Raw genomic sequence first — 14710 nt, forward strand, 5'->3', positions numbered from 1 at the left:
GTTAATGCGAAGAGGCTTGAATTAATACTCGACTAAATATGAAATGTATAAAGTCACGGCTAAGATAAAATAGAACGCTGCAGAATGGGAAGAGAAAGATCAAAGATCAGACTGAACAAATTTAGATAATCTCGCGAGAAATATATCCCTGTCAATCACAAAAATTCATCATACTTCTATATGAATTAGATGGATGGCAGAATTAGCGGGAAAAGATAGAAAGAAGAGGAAATATAGTGCTAGTGATAATGATGGCCATCAAATGGATAGGTTAAATGATTAAAGATCCACGAAGAAAGAAGCCTTTAGGTTGATATGTGAAGACGCTAAATAAGAAGGGATATCATCGACACCATATCTTTAGGAACGATAGACTTAAAAATTCAACAAGGGAAAAAATGCAAAAATTAATTCTGAGTGAACTACAAAACATACGAGCTCGTACTACGGATTCAGCAACTAGAGGCCTGAAGACAAAAAAGAGCTGTGAAAATATAATTGAATGGCAGTTTCCCTTCGTGTTCGCAGATGAAAAATCGAGCTGCGTCGAGCTAATCCTATGAAAGGTGTCCATTTACGATCGTGATAATTCTTTAGCAGAAAATTTATTGATAATGTATTGCTTGTATTGCCTAGGAGAGTTTGGAACTTTTAGTTGAAAGACTCGAAAGATCGCAACCTTTAGAATCAATGATTCCTTAAGAGAGCAATATTACCAATTTGCCGAATGACGAACAAACTATTCCTTAAGTTGACGTATTTTTCTGTCTATGTCTCGTTCATCAGGTAATTTATTACCAAAAAATGTAGCTTGAATTTTGCTGCGTTTTATATAGCAATTTATTTTTATTGTTATTTTTGTAACACTTTCTTTATTTTACATAATAAGCATGACCCATAGGTAAATTTCTTCTTTGCCTGCCACCTATCCGAGGTAAAATGTAAAATAATAAGCAGGGCAAGAATTTAATCAACTTTATCTAGATATTCCCGAAAGGGGAGTGGGGGATTTAAAATGATATTTCATATCGTGTGACTGAGTTGCCATGGTTAACCTTTCTTCGAATATAGCTGCTTCAACACATATGCCCGGGCGCTCCAATTGTCGGCGGCGAACCGCATTGAAAGCGAATGTCGCCACGAGCATAGCTCGCAGCCACCTCAGGACAAATATATTCTTCCCCAGCACGCACAATAGGGTTCTGAGGCGGTTAAAAGTCGTGAAAGCTTGGGTGCCGGCTGCCAGCTTCAACGTGATAATGATGGACGACCAGTGGCGTGCCGGACGCCCCCGCAGTACCCCTGCAGCAACAAAAGGGATGGAGGCCCTAAACTGCAGGGGGGGAAGGCAAAATATCGATCGAACTCAATTGGCCTACGGGACAGAAGGGGGGCGGGGACGAGGAAAGATTCCAGTACCCTATACGGTCGGCAGCGGCAGGGCCGTGAGTTTTTTGTCCCCTCGCCTCCCTCCACATCCCTATGGGCTCATGGGGGGCATAAAACAAAGGCGCCGCCCAGTGTGCGATGCATCATTATCAAGTGGTGCAGGTGACCTCGGCTACGCCCCCACCCGTTTCTCGGCGAAAGAGGCATTGACTTGGATGGGGGCTGAAGGGCTTTCATGAAATTTCCAGGGTCACAGTACTCTGCTGTATAGCCCACGTTTCTCTAAGCATGGAAACGAACGTTTAGTTATCATTAGTTATAAATAGTTTACCACGCATACAAATGTTTCGGGCGGCCGTACAGAGAGCTATTACACATCATTGTGTTCTTAGATAACAATTATACTCAAAAAAACATTTTCTCGATCGCAATATTCTTCAGATTCTCATAGTTTCTACCATCTTTCAAGTATTATTTTTTCTTCACTATTTCTCTCCCTACTCTGTTGGAATTAAATTCCCCCTTTAATGACATCCTGCAACGACGCACTATTTTGCGATATTTCTTCTACGGTTGCTGTATTTTTTTCGAATTTCTCTCAACAATTACCTCTTTCTCTCTAGGACTTCTTCATTTCTATTCATACGTCTCCTATCAGCTTATTTAATTGATTTCTTCCATAGTTTAGTGAAATATGTACCTCTAGATTTAATTTCAAATGGAATTTCCTGGAATGACCCAAATGACTTATTTTGGCAGATAAAATAGTCGTGGCTGTCGCACGTTGGTATATATGTACGTATATACCAATATAATTTTCTTCCGAAATCATGCTCTTTCTTCTTTAGCCCTCTATACTTAATACCCAGGATCTTCAAAATACCATTTTTTTCTTTCTTTTACCTGCATACATAACATTATTCATCCTATCTTAGCATTCAACTCCACTACCTCACAAATCTTATCGAACTACATTTTCCACTTTATTCGATTTTCCTCGATAAGATCCAATCTTCCGGCCATGCCAAAAACTTATTTTGCTTTCTTCATACCCTATTTATATCTTCCACCCTTGTACATACATTCCCAAAGACATCCAATCAATCTAAGCTAACTATGCGACCTCTATGACCTCTATGGTGACAACTATGATCAGGAATATAAAGGAATCGATGAGCTGCGTGATGAAAAAATTCTTTTAAGTACCTAATTTCGCAATGCCTTTACTTAAGATCCCCCATCATTAATTTGATCATCGTTGTGAATTCCGTTCGTGTTGCAATAATTGAGTTCCAATTTCCTATCTGCTATGAATATATTTGTTCAGTACAGGGTTCGTCCGGAAAATAAGTGTACTGATTTTTTCCCGCCGCTCCAGGCGCGCCCAGCACCACTCTGACGGGCTGCGATTGGAGGGGGGTATGTTGGCAAGCGACGCTGAAAAAGGCAGTCGGCTCTGAGCTGTGGTGTAGTGGTGAGGAGCTCTGTTAACGCGAACCTCCACGCTTCGACCCACGTCACGGAACGCGATGCCGAAGTTTTTGGAGCAGCGTTATTCCATCAAATTTGCGGTAAAGCTTGGGAAATCGTCTGCCGAAACTGTCGGTATGATTAACCAGGCTTACGGGGAGTCAGCCATTTCCAGAAACATGATCTTTCGGTGGCACAAGATGTTCGTGGAGGGCAGAGAAGAGGTCGACGACGAGTCTTCGAGAGGTTCCCGATGATGCCTTCGCGGGAGCGTTCCAGGAATGGGAACGCCGCTGGAACAAGTGTATCGACTCACAAGGGTCCTATTTTGAGGAATATTAACTTAAGATATGTAAAAAGGTAATAATTTTTTTTTCCTGAGCTCAGTACACTTATTTTCCGGACGAACCCTGTATAATATGCAAACACCTGAACTGCTTAACTGTTGCTAATTTGTTGCAATTCAATTAACGTTCTCCTTTTAAGAATCTCATTACTTTCGATTTCCTGCAAATAATCTTCATTTCAAATCGATTCCGTAATGCGCTAAATAGCTTTCCTTTAAATGATTATTTAATTTTAGCTGGATAATTTTCATATCGACTCTTTGCCTGCTTTCATTACTACTTTTGACCTGGCCAAGAATTCTATTAGGAATAAGGTCAGAAGCACGAATAATAATGACCACAAGATAGTGGTTTTTTTAATGTGATAACGCATCATCGCATTGAAATCGACTATCCACCTTGACTATCTCTCTCTCTCCCTCTAGTGTTCTTATTTTAGATGTTTGACCTTGTTTTGAACAAGGAAGCTATTCTCAATTCCATGTAATATTTTCAAGCCCGTCTCTTTTACTAATATGGTCAATATATGATGCGTCAACTTTTCACAATTAAATTTATACACACCAAACATACGATTATCAAGGTATTTCTCTTACTGTGAGGATTCCTTCCCTATATTAATTGGTAGCATTATACTTTATGGAATAACATAATCCACTTTTACCCTATTTCATCTTTTTTCCAAAAAGTTTTTTTATTTGTACCTAATATAATTTATCACAATACTTGTTATTATTAATACTTATCCGTGCTTGCTGGTTTCTTTTTATAGCTTACTGATATTTTACTTGCTGCAGATCCTGACGCCTAGCAGTATTTACAGTAAGATGGGTTTGGAAACATTTACCTTCGATTTACCAACTGCCTGGAGCTCATTTTTTGTGGTCCCTGCTTCATCACACCACAATGCCGTTATCAGATGATACAATGAAAAGATTATGTCTTTTGTTCATGTAACCCTTTCACTCGGATTTTTCCAAGTTTTGCGCAACTTCGTTAGCAGCAACATTAAGCTGGTAGACAGTCAACTATTCAGTGAAACGAAAATTTCGTGTTTGTTTCCTACCTTGCACTCATGATTAAGTTCTTTCCATAAAGTAAGTGGACATGCACAGCCAGGCAGCGATAACGATAATGCGCTTTGAACAATCTCTTTGCAAGCAAAATCCTTTGAGGAAAAATGTAGGAGGGAAAAATTTTAAATTACAATTTTATGGCGTGATTTTCGGTTCATGGAGAAAAAATTTGGGTGTAAACATCGTATTTTTTAAATATTCGTCGGTGAAGAAAGACTAAAATCGAAAAGGGGAAAATTACGAAGACTGCCATAGAAAAAATAGGGGGTTATCAATAAAATGCAACCCGATTGGATTGCTTCGATTGAAATACGCTTTCTTCGTTTAATGTCAAATTGTCGCATAATCACATTGGCCATTAATCACATGAGCACGAGAGTTAAAATTTTTTTCTTCGATTTTTTGGCATCCTAAAAGAATTATATCACGGCTGTGCTACTGACCCATATGATGCCTAGCCAGTTTCAAATGCCATTACTTGATTTTCACTGTTGCTCGCCAATATTGCTGAGAGTCCGTTACGAAATAGAATTTTGTGTTTTTTTCGTCTCCGTCCATAAGATTTTACGCAGTTTATCATAAAGCATTCTTTTTAGTGGGTGTACGTACACATATGATTTGAAGTTGGCACATTTAAATAATTGGACATCATTGTCTTACTGCAGATTAAGTACCAGGAGGTTAGGAAGATAGCATCACACTCTGAGGACAGAGCATCGATTACCGGGAATAGGAGGATCTCACTAAGAGATTCCTAGGCGTGCCATTGATGGTATCACAGATAATATTCCAAAGGTAAGTCACTTAGCCAGTCCAGAGGGAAGTTAAGCAGCAGATTCTCATTTCGCTCCTCTCGTGAGAACGCTAGGAAATTTCGATTACGGTTTGCAAAGGTTTATGCCCTACCTCTCACCTAACCTGCCCAAATTAACTACCCATTGTTATAATTTTGCGTGACTTCAGCTGTGAAATAATTTTCACGGCAACCTCCATCTCTTCCTCGTTCCCTGCACCGATAATAAACGTAATTATCCATTTATTTACTTTGGTTGGGTTAATAATATCTTTTCCTCTCTCGAGAACTGGAAATTAACCACCTCCCTCTTTCTCTCTCAAGCCGTGTTTTCCTCTCCGGTCACAATTTCGCCCTGGTTACCCGGGGCTTTGAAGTCCAAACTCTTTCCCTCAACACGCTCCTCCTCATTAACCTCCCATTTCTCCACCCACCCCATCCCACCCAACGCGCGCGGTATCCTTTTTTTTATTTCTTCTTCCACTCCACATGCCCACCTTTCTCTCCCTTTCACTCTCTCTCTCTCTCCTTCCCCCCTTTCTCATTCTCCCTCACAACCTTTTTCCTTCTCTCACTAGCACCCCCTCTTCGGCCCCACCCCCGAACATCATACCTCTCTCTCTCTTGCTTGTGAACCGCTCCTCTCCCCATCCGCGGTGGGGAGGAGAGATGATGGAGAAGGGGAGGGTGAGGGGAGTGAAATGGGGAGCGGAGGGGAAGGTTGAGCTCTAGGGGAAGGAAGCCTTCCTCCCACCCTCTCACCACCGCTCGCTGGAGGGGAACGTCGTGCCGTGGGGTGGCGACGGAGGGGAGGGTTAGGGCGAAAGGGAAGGGAGGAGGGGTTTAGGTTGGAGGGGGAAGGGTATGATGACTGGACTCGAGAGGGGAGGAACGGCTGGCGGGGAGGGGAAGAGGAGAGAGTGGGGGAGGTTTGAAACCGGGAGGGCGAGAGAGGAGGGAGGCGCAGTCTTGCTGGGTCGTTGCGGGCAGGAGGACGGGCGGTCGTCGTTGTTGGCGGGCAAGCGTCGGGAGTGTTGCGTGTTGTTTTGTTGCCCGGGGAGAGGAAAGGAAAAAGCCTTGGCGTACGGCAAGAAACCGACCAAGAGGGTGGAGGAGGAAGTGTTATCTGGCGAGTGCAACCCCGTTCCCGCGTGTCGCACCAGCGTGGAAGTAATACGGAAAAGGGAGAGTCGAGCGCGAAGAGACCGTTTCCGATCCACGCAAGAGAAGTTTCTGTGGTCCCGAACCGAAGACACTTTCGAGCAGACCGTCCTCCTGTCCAGCAGATTCGTCGCGACCCCCCCCCCCCCAGCTTATCCCGGCGAGAAAGCTATTACGCATTCAATACATAAGGCAGTCGTCTTTGTCTTCGCTTTGTCGTTGTTTACCACTTATCACATCCAGTTTACCGCTCGGAACGCGCCGAAGGGCACCCACCCCGTCCCGTTCGCATCGCCTGTTATTCACGAGTGTGAGTTGATTACGTGTGAGTGAGAGGAAGAAAGAAGGAGAGAGAGAGAGAAAGGAGTCATTTAGCCGAAAGGGAAGCCCTCCCACCCACCCCCATTTTGAACCAGCGCATTTAAAAAAGAGTGGATTTTAAGTGAGTGTTTCCGTTTCGCCCGAATCACCGGTTTCATCAGTGGCGTTGTTATGCTGATGCCGACCTCCGCCGATCCGCCTGAAACGACCCTGCCTTCTGTCCTGTCATCGCTACGTGAAGCAAACACGCCATAGCAATAATAATCATTATCGCATCGCAAAATACTGCACACGCACGGTTTATGCGAAAACTTCCAACCCCGAAGTGTTCCTCGTGTGTGCAAAAAAAAGGTAAATGCATTTCCTACTTGTCCTCGATTGCATGTGTCGTTGGTTCTTTCTTAGAAACTTTCGAAATGATTTCTCTCGCATCCTTCCAACCTGACCATCCATTTTCCGAAGCTGAAAAATCATTCCTTCGAACACGAAGGAGCGATCGTTTTCGCTGCAACTCCAATAAATGTAGAGGGGGGAAAAAAACGAGAGATCCACTGCATTGCGCGGACAACCTTGAAAAATGGATTTGTTTTCGCGGTTGCCATAGAAACGTGCCCGTGTTAAAACGAGCACGATGGAAGGAAATAGAAACCTCGGTGAATAAAGCAATGTGGCGCACCGTTATGAAAACGTCATTTTAATACTGTAATTTTTTGTAGCAGTCAACATAAATGCTTCCTTCGCATGGTTAGGCATTATAGTATTTCATGAACCCCTTCTTTTCCCACCCTCTCGGATATTCTCTGATTCCGGTCTGATTTCCTCAATCCACTCATGTTCTTTGCATAGTTAGTATTCTGCTGTGTCTCTCAACGTGTAATATGACTTCTATAGAGGAAAAAACACGTATGCTGATTTGCTAGATCAACGAGACGCGAGGGAACCATCATCGAATTTCCCGTCCGTTTCGGAACTTCCTGCCGGTCGTGTAATAGCCCTCCCTTCAACCCCCTACTCCAACAAATCCGTCCACGTTTCGAAGCATCTCCAGCAAAAGTGCGCACATCCGGAGCAAAGCCATCTCTCCACGAGGCCGCATTCAAGGGGAATACTGCTCGCTCGAACGCTCGGAATAAAGAAAAGGGATCGCCCTGAATAGGTAGGTGGCGGTGGTTGGTTGGTTGGTTGTTTGGGGGCTTTTGGGGAGGGGGGTGGGTTGGCGGGGGGGGAAGATGCGTGCCTGTAAGGTAGCGGAGGAAGGGGGACCCAACAGAGGGTTAAGGTGAGGCGGCAGGTGGCGCAGGTCCTGGCCCGACCGTCTCCTCGGCACAACGGACATCGGGCGAGAGACTGACTGCCGTGGGATGCAAGGAACTGGTGCATGCTATATAAAAGGACTCCTCTCCGTCCTCCGTCCCTCGAGATGAGGAACCCTTCTTCCTTCCATCAGATATCCTCCTCCGCCATAGTAAGCGCCCTGTCCTCCGGCGACAGCAGGGTAGCCAACAACCAACTCTGGCACGACACCACCTCTGGCGACCGACTTGAGGGCGCTTCCTCTCAGCCTTCCACCCCTTCTCTTCCATCCCGTTCTTCTATCAACCCGTCCTTGCAATCTCCTTAACACTCCTTCCAATCGTGCTCCCCTTCGAGAAGGAAGGAGGGGATGGGAGAATAAACCACTGTATTCCTCCGTAGAGAACTATTAAACCTTTTCGGTGAAAGTTTGCGTCGGGCGTTCCGACGCGGTTGATAATGGCGGATGTAAGTTGGCCAGAAATATTTCGACCGGTGACCCTCCCATGGAGAAAAAGCACCACTGCCTGTTGATGGAAAACCCTCGAGCACCACTTATTCCTGAGGATTTTAGTCCATCACCGTGAAAAAAAGTGACATTATCAAATTATCGAGAATGCCTCATCGATGTTTTGTAAAAGAGGAAAGTACCACTTCATATTAAAATTCACTGCATCATCAACTGTAATGATGCGTAAATAACGTCATGTGACGCCATATCGTGATTGATTATTTGTATAATTAATTTTAAAAATTCAATTTTTTAACATCCCACGGAGCGTCAAAGGCGCAATGAAAGCTTCTAGATATTACGTTTATTATGTCGCTCTTTTTCGAACCGCATGACTTAAAACTTGGAACCTCGCTCTTAATAATCGTAGGGGCAATTGAATATCAAATCATAAGATGGTATTTACGGCTAGCATTGAGTATTGATACATGATTTGGTGTTTAGTATTTAGGGATAAATAATATGCAGGGCGGCGCTTTACAGCTCGCAAGAAGTTGTGACTCTTCGAAATGAAGCATTAATAATATTTCTGTGTTCGATTCCTCCTCTGAGTGAGGTGCCACCATCGAGTCTAAGCATTGTAGCGACCTTGTCTCTTCCGTCATGCTCAACAACGATAAATCTTCACCTAGGACCTTCACCACCCCAATCAAAAGTCTACCATTTCTCCCTTCCAACCAGGGTCCTGGGTTCTTCTGCAAGGGGCATTGTCCCCTCTATTGTAACAGCTCACTCTCGCCTCCCGTCCCCCCCCCTCAGGACCATTCTAACCCCCATTCCTACTCCCTCACTCCCCCTGCCGTCAACGGCTTCCCCCACCCTACGCTGACTAGACCTCTTTTTCCCTCCCCCGATCGATATCCCGTGTTGGACTAGGCACTCCACCTCCATCTTGCCCGGTTTCCTCCATGTCCTCACCCCTTACTCCCTGCCACCCCTTAATTTCCCCCCCCCCGCCGCCCGGCTCTCTTGGATGACGCATCCAGTCATTCAACCCACCCGGAACATGGCATCGGTGCTCCCCCCACCGATCCCTTCTCCGCAACCCCACAACCACCCTCTTAACCCTCAAGCCGCCCACCCACTGCACTCCCCCAAATCCCGCCAGCGGTCCAGCGATGGACCGCGCTTCTGACGGGATGGTGTGGGAGCCCTCGCTCGGCGTCGGATTCGCTTTTTGACGGTCCGCTTTACCTGCTCGCGTTCACCGGTGCCCATGCGGACGTACATTTCAAACCCTGCCCAATGGATGAAGGCATTCAGGCCCATGAGTTCACAATGGTGGCAGCAGGTGGTAGGAACGAGAGGAACACTTTACTCGAGAGAGGCTGACATAGGAGTAGTCGAAGGGCACAATCCTCGACCCCCCCCCCCCCCCCCATCATTTTACCCTAGGAACGGCATCCTAAACTCGGCTATTTGGCATGGTTATTAATATTATTTTCCTAGCTGCATTAATGCAAAATGGGATGCTTCAAACTTCTGAATAAAATAAAATTAGAGAGATTAAGTGTAGAACAGATGGATTTAAGATGTCATTTTTTCCACGAACGATAGGGGATCGTAATAACATTGTTCGACCGCAAAAAGGTCAAGTTCGGGTAAAATTATTCTGGTGTGTATTCACTCCCTGCCACACATCCTGGCGGTGGCTTGCAGGGTGTACATAATTAAAAAAATAAATAAATAGAATAACCAAATCGACCAATTACAGACGATGTACTACCGCAGTGACTTGGCTTCGTTTTATTCAGCATCAATCTTACCACCAACAGAAATAAATAATCACTGAACAGCACTTGATTTGCCGAACTGAAGTAATTCAATCCCGAGCGTGCGAAATGCATTGGTCTCCATGCGGGTGCGTTTGAGAAAGACGCTAATCTATTCCTCATTGTTCCGCTCGCAGACTTTGGCCAGGATTTGTTTTCTAATATGGTGGTACAAATTTTCAATAGGAGATCCAAGCAGATCTCGAAGTTTTTGCTTTTGCTAAAAGTTCCAGAAATATTGTATAGCAGCGTTAGTCGTCAAAATAATAAATCTTCCGCGTGCTGAATATTTCCGTTCAGTTATTGAGCACTACTGAAAGCAATGCTTAGGATTATCCTCAATTAAAATTTTTCCTCTATGGTATTATCACACCAAAAAAATATCATTCTGCTTGGATCACCTAATTATATTTAGTTTCGCTCAACTTTAATTAATTTCGATTCGGTTAATCTTCTACCAAAATGACTCTTCAGATCGGTTCAATAAATATGTCACATTACGAGCCATGACTACTTCCCTTCCCTGAGGCGTCGTCATTCCCTTGAGTGGCCCAAACAAGAAGACGTCTGAACAGCCTACGAAATGTTTCGACATGAATTTCCGTTTCCACCACGAGTCAAATTCCAAATGCTCGTAACCACCTTGGCCATCCCCAAATGATTACGCCATTTTAGACTCTAATTCTAATTTTCAAAAATTGTATTTAATTCGAACATTCAGTCATATGTTTGCATAATTTGAATATATCCTGTGGTGCATTTGTATTTACTTTATTCGTGAATTTGGGCAAATGACACTAGACTTGTTTAATGTCTCGGAATTATCAATAATGCTGAATATTTGAGATTATCTAGTGGGCAACCAATATTTTTGGGACAAATTTGAGTCCCCAGTCTCACCCTTGTGATGGTTTCCCTTCCCCTATATCCCCAACCTACATTTTAGTTTTATTGTTTGCACAAATACAAATTATTCGCTTTCCTCCCATTTGGGCTCTTGTACAGTATTTGCCTGAATTCATGTGCGATTGGGGCTCGGGTTAAATGATAACGTTATTCCGGTACTACGTAACAACGTTGCGAGTGCCTTTAGGTGGAACCGCGCTGACCATGAAAAATAAATGGATAGCTTCTCATAATTTTGCATTTCGAGGGAAACTCACACAAGATATTGCACACAGTTTGTATATCTTTGATTTTGTTTGCCAAAAAATTAGTGGAAGTGTCGCATGATTTTTTAATCCTTGGCGTTCCAATTTACGTGTATGCATGCTTGTATTTATGACTATTTAGCTGTCTTAGTTATCATGCTTTGTTTAATGTGAATTTTTATCATTCATATTTTTAAAAGTTAATGTGCATTAAAAATGAGTTCTTTATAAGTTAATCCACTGATTTCAGATTGGCGACGGTTAAAATTGAAATAAGTTCGGTGATTGAGTTACTTAAAAATTTATCAGCAAAGGGTGTGTCAATAATTAGATTGAATAACCTCGAAGTACTCACGTCTGTACCTCTAGCAATGCGGTAAGTGAGTTCTTAGGTCACACTGTGGCTGACGCTAGAGCCAAGGTTGTGGTTCGGTGAAATTGAGATAGCGAGATATGAAAAATGAACATTATTAGGTAATGAGTCTCTCTAAACTCCCAATAGTGAACCAATAAGGTTGTCGGGCGGAAGAATATGGTCTTATTTGAATGCAGCGAAGTCCCATGTAGGCGCTCCGCGCCCAAGAACGTATGTTTAGAACTGGGAGAAATAATAGACTCGTGTCTACGCTCCTTGTAGCACAATTCATCATTATTACACAGCTGATAAATAATTAAAGCTAACCTTGTGCAACGTACCCCGAGCTTGCGCTATGATACGGAGGGAATAACGGACTCTCGTCCGAGTAAAGCCACCCTAAAGTACCAACAATAACGGGAAGAGGTGGTGAGGGCCGAAGAAAAACCCTAGTTTATTATCGCATTAATATTAAACTTTTTTGCATGAATAATATAAGCCACAGTTATAAATGTTTGTGGGTTGAGATGTGTGTCACTTGCTATTAGTTAGAAATTTACATCTACCTCGAGGACATTGTATGATAGTCTACTGCAGGTTATCTGAAAAAAATATCCCCATGAAATTCCCACCGACTGAGCCGTGTTTTTTCGTCAGAGCTCCTTTTTGAAAATGAAATCGTTTAATGATAGCATCATCATTGTGCCATCGTATCATCGGAATCCAAACAAAAGACTTGGAAACAACATGCAGGGTAAAAGACACCATCTGATAAGGTAGATAGAGGTCTTTATTTGGGCAAAATTGAGACCAAATGGTCCCTTCTTCCATTTAACCCATAAGGGCAATTTTATTGTGATCTTAGGAGAAAAAATCTTGGACGAATATATGACCTTCATATATCGTTAATCATCACGACAATGCTGCCAAAATTCCGTATTTGCGAGTAAAATGAATTTTACGAAATAGGTTTGACTCCCTTCCATTCTAAGAAAACGAGTTGGATAGACACTCTTAGCCGAAGTCAATGCAACCGTTTACTGTAAGTTAGGTGAATGTGACGACAATCTCCTTCACCTTTATCTCTCTCTCTCTCTTTATTCATGCCACTTTCCTTTGTCAATCGCCCTCTCGTGGATTTAAATGACCTCAAATGAGCTTTTTCACACAATGATATTCCAATCACTAAGACAAACCCGGGAAATTTCGAAATGATTTGCGTCGTCACAAAGGAATTCAAATGAGAAAGAATGCACAAAGGAATTTCCTTCCTTGGATCGGATAACGTCTGCAAGAATGATATCCAGGCTATTCCGTTTAAGTGAGGATGCGTTTGTTTTAGCTACGGTCAAATGGTCATTTCATGCCACCGACACGGCATTCACGATCATGTCCCAGACAGAATTCTCGTCTTCTTTTGGCATAGTCTCCTGAAACTTCCCTGTATCAAGGGCAAGTCGATCACATCCTATTTTCGTGAGCAATTCGCCATGATATTTCACATCCTCGACTCCCAAGCGAGAAGGGGAGTGGTTTTCGAATGCCTACGAAGTGACGTAAGCAGAGAAAATTTCTAAGCTTAGGTGGCTAATTTAGTGGCAAATTCATCTGCAAATTGTTGGAAGTCAAGCGTGCGAACATATCACGGACATGGATGTTTTAGGATGATGTATTTCAGTAGATTCACGACTCTCGGTTTTATGATCGCCGTGCGTTTTCGTCTCTCAGTGAGCCTAAAGTTAAAATGGGTATTGTTGTAATTATTAGATACTGTTGATGGTAGTTCCTTGGCCTGTATTGCAATACAATTAGAACACAATGCACTGGAGAAAGATCTTTAGAAGACGAACTTTAAAGTGACATCAATTAAGGAACCGTTAGAAATGATATCGGGGCACGAGCAAACGGCTTTGAAGTGAACTTGTGCCGACTCGAACTAGCAGAGTGGAGATTCAAAACATTATGAAACCTCGTGACTGTGATTTCCATCTGAGGCTCTCCTCCAAGCACAACATTACACCCCGGAATTAGAGATCTTTTAAAAAATTCGGAAAGGAATCTCAAAAAGAACGTATCTCGCTCCTCTCTCAACGTATCAGTTCGCTCGAGGCATACACGAGGTGGGAAAAGTGTGGGTCCGGATAAGAGTGGAGTGGCGACTTCATAGGATACCGTTCTTTTCGTCCGATGGCGAGGAATTCATCGCGGGTCTAAAGCCTTCTCTTTCCGACCCATAGCCTTTATCGCGCCTCTGGAATGCCGAGATGTTTTCTCTCCTTAGCTACGTGGGTTGGGTTTAGAGGTTGGGGAGTGCCCGTGCGCCCAACATCTTTTTGAATGCTTGGTCGTTTTTTGCATTCGGACGCAGATGCATCGAATACGCCCATTTAATCCGTCGTCCTAAAGTCACGTTTCAAAAAGAGTTGAGGTTCGCCTCCAGAACATGAAGCATTTATTGAGGCACTTGGCGGAATTTTATGGTTTATAAATCTTTATAGGTTGACAAACTGCGGTTCGCTTGAATTCCTTTTATAACTCGTAATGCTCGGTTCGCCCCTAGAACCATCATAGTAGTCTATCCGTGATCTTTATCTTTGGTATTAATCAGCAGAGAGACGTTCCGAAACTGAATCATACTATCCTACGGCATTGGATGTCCTATTCCCATGCGTCATCATCCATCGAAGAATCTGTCGATTAGGATTTCAACTCCAACGTACCATAATCATTGCATGATTCCAGCATCGATCAGCGGCTACATTTCAATGCAACTGGCAATGTGTTTTACATTCAATTCGATCTGGCGGTTGTCCTGCATTAAATCAATTGGACGACCTTCCTGGCGAACCATAGATATGGTTGAACGAATCGATCCTGTGACCATTGAATTATCCGAAGATTTAAGCTGGCTATTTCCTCTGCTTGTCAGGGTATAACAGACGTGCGGCACCACAATCAATTTACTTCGTAACTTTAATCTAACCATTCTTTATTGAAGGACGAATGTGTGAATTCTCGAATCAACAATTAACCATGCAAAAGGTTTATACGGCTATTCAAAAGAGAGCGCG

At 43.4% G+C, this 14710-nt stretch overlaps 1 protein-coding gene across 10 annotated transcripts in view; it reads left to right on the plus strand.

The window, feature by feature from the left end:
- Positions 1 to 14710, plus strand: part of Liprin-gamma (liprin protein kazrin) — a 146735-nt gene that overhangs the window by 56941 nt on the left and 75084 nt on the right. For 9 of the 10 annotated variants that reach the window (XR_011701729.1, XM_071590372.1, XM_071590375.1 and 6 more), the window contains exon 1: positions 6058 to 6908. The exons of the other annotated variant lie outside the window; for it this stretch is intronic. The gene's annotated coding sequence lies outside the window, so the exon portion shown is untranslated. Of the gene's footprint in view, positions 1 to 6057; positions 6909 to 14710 lie in introns of those variants that run through there. 10 annotated transcript variants of the gene reach the window in all.

This window comes from Hetaerina americana, unplaced genomic scaffold (assembly GCF_022747635.1).
Source record: "Hetaerina americana unplaced genomic scaffold, ioHetAmer1.1.p SCAF_4, whole genome shotgun sequence".
Lineage (NCBI taxonomy): Eukaryota > Metazoa > Arthropoda > Insecta > Odonata > Calopterygidae > Hetaerina > Hetaerina americana.